The following is a 7,277-nucleotide window of genomic DNA, read 5'->3' on the forward strand; positions in this document are numbered from 1 at the left end:
AATGTGATATGAAAGAACGGCAGAAGTCTATGTCTCTGTACACAGATAAAGATTACTCAGCAGAAGCAATCCTGAGATCCGGTTAGCGTCCACTGAGGACACTGAGGAACAGGTGCTGGGAAGGACAAGGTAGCTCTGTGTGTGACAGACTTTTGGAAAGCTTATGTGATTTGTATTAAAACAGATCTAAGTTTTAATCAACTTTTTCCTTTTCCTGGCTTTGTGACTTTGGGTAAGAACAAATAGGAAACTAAGGTTTAAAATCTATAGCCTTCCTAATTTATGTCTGCCAATCATATCCATTTCTACAAGAAGTATGTTAAATTCTCCCAATATTACAGATTGGCCAGTTTTCCCTTGTACTTCTGTTGATGTTTGGATTATATGCTTAAAGTTATGTTGTTTGATGCATAGACATTATATATTTCTGGAGAATTACTCTTTAGTCACTATGTAATGCCACGGGGATTCTGAGGAACAAATGAGATATTAAAAGGAAAGTGACTAGTTCCTGGTAATAACAATAGCTCTCACATCTGAGTGCTTTCAATATATAAGACAAAATACTAAGCACTTTATAACAACCCTCACAGACAACCCAAAAGGCATTTGACAAAAAAGCATTTCACATCTCCATTTTATAGAATGAAAAATGAAACTAGAGTGTGCCAATGACTGCACAACTATTAAGTACCAGAAATGAATGCTATTTCTCTTTTTTGCTACGTTCAGGGTTGCTGTCGTTTAGTTGCTTAGTCGTGTCTGACTCTTTCAAACTCCATGGACTATAGCCCACCAGGCTCCTCTGTCCATTGGATTTCCCAGGTGAGAGTACTAGAGTAGGTTGCCATTTCCTTCTCCAGGGATCTTCCTGACCCAGGGGCCAAACCTGCATCTCCTCAATTGGCAGGTGGATTCTTTTATGACTGAGCCACCTGGGAAGCCCAACATTCAAGATATTTACTTCCAAAATCATAAAGTTATTTGTTTGTATTCATGTACACATATATTCACACACTCACCATACATCCTGGAATTAGCTCTTATTTCCACGCACACATTCCGTCACCTTAGTTCCACAGAGACACAGCTTGCTCATCCCTATGACACACTAAAGCAGCACTTCAGACACCAAACTCTTCCCTTTCATGTCTTCCTGTGATTCAGCCCTTGGTATCAACTCAGAAATACATATTGAGGTTATTTCCAGTTACACAAGAAATGATTCCTTTATATACCCTAAATTGTGAAAATATATTCATTTTAGAACTGGAACTGGCACACATAAGAACTAAACAAAGAGACATAATTATTATTACAAAAGTAAAATATGATGACAAAACTTAGAAATGTACATAAGCTAAATAAGAAAAAATTCTTACTTGTGACCAAACATAACCACTCTTAAGAGGTAGTATAAACAATCTGGATATTTTTAACAAAAATATAAGGTCACATTTAAAAACTGTTTTTGCTTTCTTCCCACTATGCAAACCATCTTTCCAGATCAACAGACACAGTACTGTAATATCAACAGCCTTCTTATTTAAACAAATAAAAAGGTAGGATAAAAAATCTATGCATATCAGAAAAAATACATAAAACATAGAAATATACTTGACAAGAAATGTGTACGGCTCATAGGCTAAAGCAAACTAAAACCACCAATGGGGACTATAAAAATAGACTTCCTCACACACAAATTGGTCTTTCTAGGACAGAAAGACTTCATAATTCAGCCCTGAATTATTTATATTTTTTGTCAATTCCAGTCACAATTTCAAAAAAAATTTTTTTAACAAGCAATTCTAAAGTTCATCTGGAAGAAAAAAAGGTACAGGAACAGCTTTGGACACTTTGGGAAACACAAGATAATGAGTGTACATAGGTCCATGTAATAGTAACATATATTGTACAATTATATTTAAAAAAAGTATTTCATACTGTCTCCAGAAAAGATTTACAGCTAAATAAAGCATAACGACCCAAATACGTAAATCTCTCATGCAATAAATGTGGCACTTTACATCCAAAGTAAAACCTGATCACTTAATGAATAGGAGAAGTGATTAACACTTGGAAGAAAATAAAGCCAGATATCTATCTCATATATTACAACAAACTACAGTTGACCCTTGAACAATTTGAGGGTTAGGGACACTAGTCCACCTCACCACCCATGCATTTGAAAATCCTCACATAATTAATTTTATAGTCAACCCTCTATATCCAAGGTTCATATCTGCAGATTTAACCAACTTCTGATCATACAGTACTGTGGTATTTATTGAAAAAAATCTGCATAAAAGTGGACCCATGCAGTTCACACCCCTATTATTCAAGGGTCAACTGTACTTTCAGATGGATCAGAACTTAAAGTAATGAAAACCATGATAGTGCCTAAAGAAAACACAAATGAGTATTTGTGTAATTCTGGGGAAAATGTCCCTACACATGCTACAAAGGCAAAAGTCAAAAAATTTTACTTAAAAGCCAATAAATTTAATGATTAAAAAATGGAATAACCTCTGTGTGGTTCAAGAAAAGTCAATCATAATACAAATACACACACATACCCCAGACAAGGAAGATACACCTCTAGTAAATAAATAGGTCATTTCCTTTGTGTTACGCTTTCACTTTATTTCATGAAATAAAAATTAAGCAGACAGGCAAATTCACAATGTGATCTTGAAATTTCCTTTGTCAGAAACTACTTGGCAAAGTTTAGTTGGGTTTCAGTGAAAATTTATCAAGAGTAGAGAGAAATGTTGAAATGAGGCATAAGAATCTGAGGTGGAAAAAGTGTGAGAAGCCATCAGTGTGGTAGTTTTTAAAAACTTCTGATATTAATTGCTCAGCACAATAGATCCGACCTTATTTTCATTTAATTTAAACAAATGCTTTTGCCAGTTGGCTCTTGAGAGAGCTTTCCCTGAGTGCTCTTCCACTAGACTTCCATGTGTTCCTTCAGCAGATGGAAGCCTACCCCTCCACTATACAGTTTGACCCCTTTTAACTTCATGGGTTTGACTTTACCTCAGCAGCTTCCTGCAGAGCACCGCAGTTCTCCCCATGACATGCTCATGTTCACCTGCAGGAGGAAGGGGCACCGTCATCATCATCCCATAGTTCCCACTCAGCATCAAGTCCTGTGGAATTACAAGGGAAAAAGAACAACGGAAAGTGACATTTACTCACACCTAACATGTGCCAGGCTTCCCTGGTGGCTCAGTGGTGAAGAACTTGCATGCCAATGCAGGAGACACAGGTGGGATCCCTGGGTTGGGAAGATCCCCTAGAGAAGGAAATGGCAACCCACTCCAGTAATCTAGCCTAGGAAATCTTGAGGACAGAGAAGCCTTGCTGACCTGCAGTCTATATGGTCCCAAAACAGTCGGATACAATGTAGCAACTAAACAACAACTATGTGCCAGATGTTCTATACACCATGCTGTCTTTTTTGATGCATTCAGCATTCATTAAGGAAGTCAGTCAGTCAGCCAGTTCAGTCACTCAGTCGTGTCCGACTCTTTGCGACCCCATGAATCGCAGCACGCCAGGCCTCCCTGTCCATCACCAACTCCTGGAGTCTACTCAAATTCTAATACTGCACAAAAATTCATGTGCCCCAAATAGATGATATATGCACAAATGGTAGATTGGGGCCACTGGTTCCATGCAGTCTACCCCAGGGCCTGTGACCAAGACCCACAACAGCAGTAGAAAGAGGGATGGGCAAATGTCTTGGGAGTCCGTTTATATTCCCAGTACACGCATGATACAGTCCCCTGTCCAGAGATGATGGCAACAGGGCAGACTAAGGAGAAAAAGAAGAGAAAGAAAAGATCTCAGGGGCAAGTTGAAAGAACTCCCACAGAAAGGTCAAACTCCCTACATGGGACAAAATATTTCAACTTAACATATCTGTGATAGATTGCAAAGGCTTTAAGCAGGATATGCAGCATAGTCCCAATTTTTTTTTTTCTTAAAGGGAACAAATAAGGTTATTAACAATATACACACATTTATTGACTAAAGGATGTACAAAACGTTAGCAGTGACTATTTCCTGTTGATGGGATCATGAATGATTTTCATTTGAATCTGTTTATCAGTACACTCTAAACTGACGACAGTGAACATATTTTAAAATCCTTAACCCAAGAAAACAGGCAAGCAAAGCAGTTTCAGTCCAGCACTATGTGGTTGAAACAGTAAGGAATCAATAAGTAATCAATAAAATAATGTGTTTTAATGATTGCAAAAAGCTTCCACGCTAGAGAAGAAAAAGTAATTTCTTGCCACTCCCTCGTTTTCAGATGAAAAGCCTGAGACCCAGAATTGTGAGTTGACTGTTTCAAGTGGCAGTTGTGGGTCAAAGTCAGAGACAAGGCTTGAGGCCAACGCTGTCCTCACCGCATTAGCAACTGTCAAAGTTGTTTGGGTTTTTTGTTAGTAGAGACGCCTCGTTAAAAATCCTACTGATAAAAGCAGAGGCAAGCTGGGTGGAGCCTGGACGGAGGCGAACAATCGGGTCGCCCCGCGTACACTCCCAGGGCGTCCCCACGACTGGCCGTGTGTCCCGAAGGTCGCGGGCGGCCGGGCACTCGCGTGGGAGACACCACCTGTACGAGCCGGTCTGGACGGAAACGTCAAGGCGCTCTGAGCACTGGCCGCGGCGGAGGAAGGGCCTCCCCCCACCGCTGGAGCCCACCGGTGCCCACCGCAACCCAGCCGCTGAGTCCCAGGCCGAAGGGCGGACGCCACCTGCAGCCCTGGCACGACCCCCAGCCCGGCCCCCGCGAACCCTCTCATTCCCCTCCGCCCGCCCCACAGGGATCCAGCCCGGAACCTGCAAAAAACGCCTCGGACCACGGACGCGCCGAACGGGGACCGGGACCCAAGTGACCGCCCCGCCCCCGGGCTTTGCGCGACCCGGGCGGATCCGCGAGATCCCGACGGCCTGGAGCCTAGCCGGGGAACAGCGCGCGCACAAGCACGCGGACACTCGCACAGTGGCCTCTCGCGTAGTGGCGAAGGACAAAGAGGGACCAAGCCGGCTGCAGAGGTTGCGCGTGCGCACGGGAAAAGCCCTGCCGAACTACACTTCCCAGGAGGCCCTGGGACACGCAGCGTCAGGCGTCGTTGGAACGCGGGTCGGTCTTGGAGAAAAGAGAAAAATAATTTTAACGCATTTATGGAAAACGGATCGTAAAGCACAAAAAAAGCGCAGTTAATCTATAACTCAAGTGCAATGGGGTAGGTTATAATTAAGTCACTATATATATATTTTTAAAGAGAGTGACAGGTAGGATGAAAAAAGAAAATGCAGAGCCACAGACACTTAAGAGATTGAGTGAGAACTCACTCTGTATTAATAAATTCTAAATTCTTTATGGTTCTCAAGGAGTAGATGTGTCAGATTTGATCCGAGAAACGAGAAAACCTGGACGTGAATAAAAATGAAGACAATATCAGGGAATCTGTGCCAAAAAGTATCCATCATTGCGTTTCCAGTGATCAGAGAACTCTTATATTTAAATTGTTTCAAGGAATTCCCTGGTGGTCCAGTGGCTAAGACTCTGCGCTCCTGATACAGGGGGGCTGGGTTCGATCCCTGGTCAGGGAACTAGATCCCACATGCCACAACTAAGACTGTATGCAGCCAAATGAATAAAAATAAATGTTTAAAAAAAAAATTGTTTCAGAGGAATTAGAAGAAGGAAAAGTTTCTATTTACTTAATAGCATAAAGGTACCAAAATGGACAAATTATGATTTAAAAGGAAGCACAGACAGAACTTGATTATTGCTGACCATGCAAAAATACTGAGAAGTTATCAATAGATAATTTTTTGTAGGATATTTTGTTAATATTTTGTAGAAATAGAAATATTTTCGTAGACTAGAAACCAAGTGGATTCTATTCTAGAAATATAAGGGTGATCAGGGTATATATTAAATAAATAAGTTAAAGGGAAAAACTGATATTACCTCGATGAGATGAAAAAATGTTTAACTGAAAAAAATACATTCTAGGTTTTAAAATATAAATTAGAAAAAGTTGTTTCTTAATTTACCCTGATTGAAAATATATCCATTTCAACTATTAAACCACTATGCTGTTTAAAGGTATCAGTAGGAGTTAGGAACAAGGGATCCATACTCAGGATTCAGATTTTTTTAAACTAGGCTAATACTGGTAATTTCCCAGTGCTCCAGTGATTAGAACTCCTTGCTTCCACTGCAGGGAGCTGGGGTTTGATCCCTGGTGGGGGAACTAACCAAGATCCCACAAGCCTGAGTGGCATGGCCAAAACAAAGCACCCACCTCCTGGAAAAATAAAGACTAAACTAATACTTAAAATGCAGAACACAAGCGAGTCCAAGCTCATGCTGGTGGCTGCATGACAAGGCAATAAATCCAGAGGTGAGTTGCTGGGGCAATGGATAGAGACTTCATTTGGAAGGTCAGCAGACAGAGAAGATGGTGGACTAGTGTCCCAAAGAACCATCTTGTTGTTGTTGTTTAGTGGCTAAATAATGTCTGACTCTGTGACCCCCATGGACTGTAAAGCACACCAGGCTTCCCTATCCTTCACTATCTCCTGGAGTTTGCTCAAACTCATGTCCATTGAGTCAGTGATGCTATCTAACCATCTCATCCTGTGCCACCCTCTTCTCCTTTTGCCTTCAGTCTTTCCCAGCATCAGGGCTTTTTTTTTTCCAGTGACTCAGCTCTTCTTATCAGGTAACCAAATTATTGAAGCTTCAGATTCAGCATCAGTCCTTCCAATGAATATTCAGGGTTGATTTCCTTTAGGATTGACTGGTTTGATCTCCTTGCAGTTCAAGGGACTCTCAAGAGTCTTCTCCAGCAGCACAATTCAAAAGCATCAATTCTTCGGTGCTCAACCAAAGAGTCATGGTCCAACTCTCACATCTGTACATGACTACTGGGAAAACCCTAGCTTTGACTAACAGACCTTTGGCAGCAAAGTGATGTCTTTGCTTTTCAATATGCTGTCTAGGTTTGCTATAACGTTCCTTCGAAGGAGCAAGTATCTTTTAATTTCATGGCTGAAGTCACCATCCACAGTGAATTTGGAGTCCAAGAAAATAAAGTCTGCTACTGGTTCTACTTTTCCCCTTTCTATTTGCCATGAAGTGATGGGACCAGATTCCATGATCTTAGTTTTTTGAATATTGAGTTTTATAAGAACCATCTTACCTGAGTTAGAATTCAGGCTTCTTTTATAAGGAAAGGAGAAGCAGA

General features: G+C 41.0%; 1 protein-coding gene across 7 annotated transcripts in view; it reads right to left on the bottom strand.

Moving 5' to 3' along the window:
- The window catches only part of ZNF84 (zinc finger protein 84), a 28,169-nt gene extending 23,098 nt beyond the window's left edge, over positions 1 to 5,071 (bottom strand). For 2 of the 7 annotated variants that reach the window (XR_006341084.1, XM_043902231.1), the window contains exons 1-2: positions 3,040 to 5,071; positions 1,023 to 1,239 (exon numbers count right to left, since the gene is read on the bottom strand). The gene's annotated coding sequence lies outside the window, so the exon portion shown is untranslated. The remainder of the gene's footprint in view (positions 1 to 1,022; positions 1,240 to 3,039) is intronic. The other 5 variants (XM_043902228.1, XM_043902226.1, XM_043902229.1 and 2 more) reach the window with 5 other exon arrangements.
- Positions 5,072 to 7,277: the final 2,206 nt, after the last annotated feature.

This window comes from Cervus elaphus, chromosome 5 (genome assembly GCF_910594005.1).
Source record: "Cervus elaphus chromosome 5, mCerEla1.1, whole genome shotgun sequence".
Lineage (NCBI taxonomy): Eukaryota > Metazoa > Chordata > Mammalia > Artiodactyla > Cervidae > Cervus > Cervus elaphus.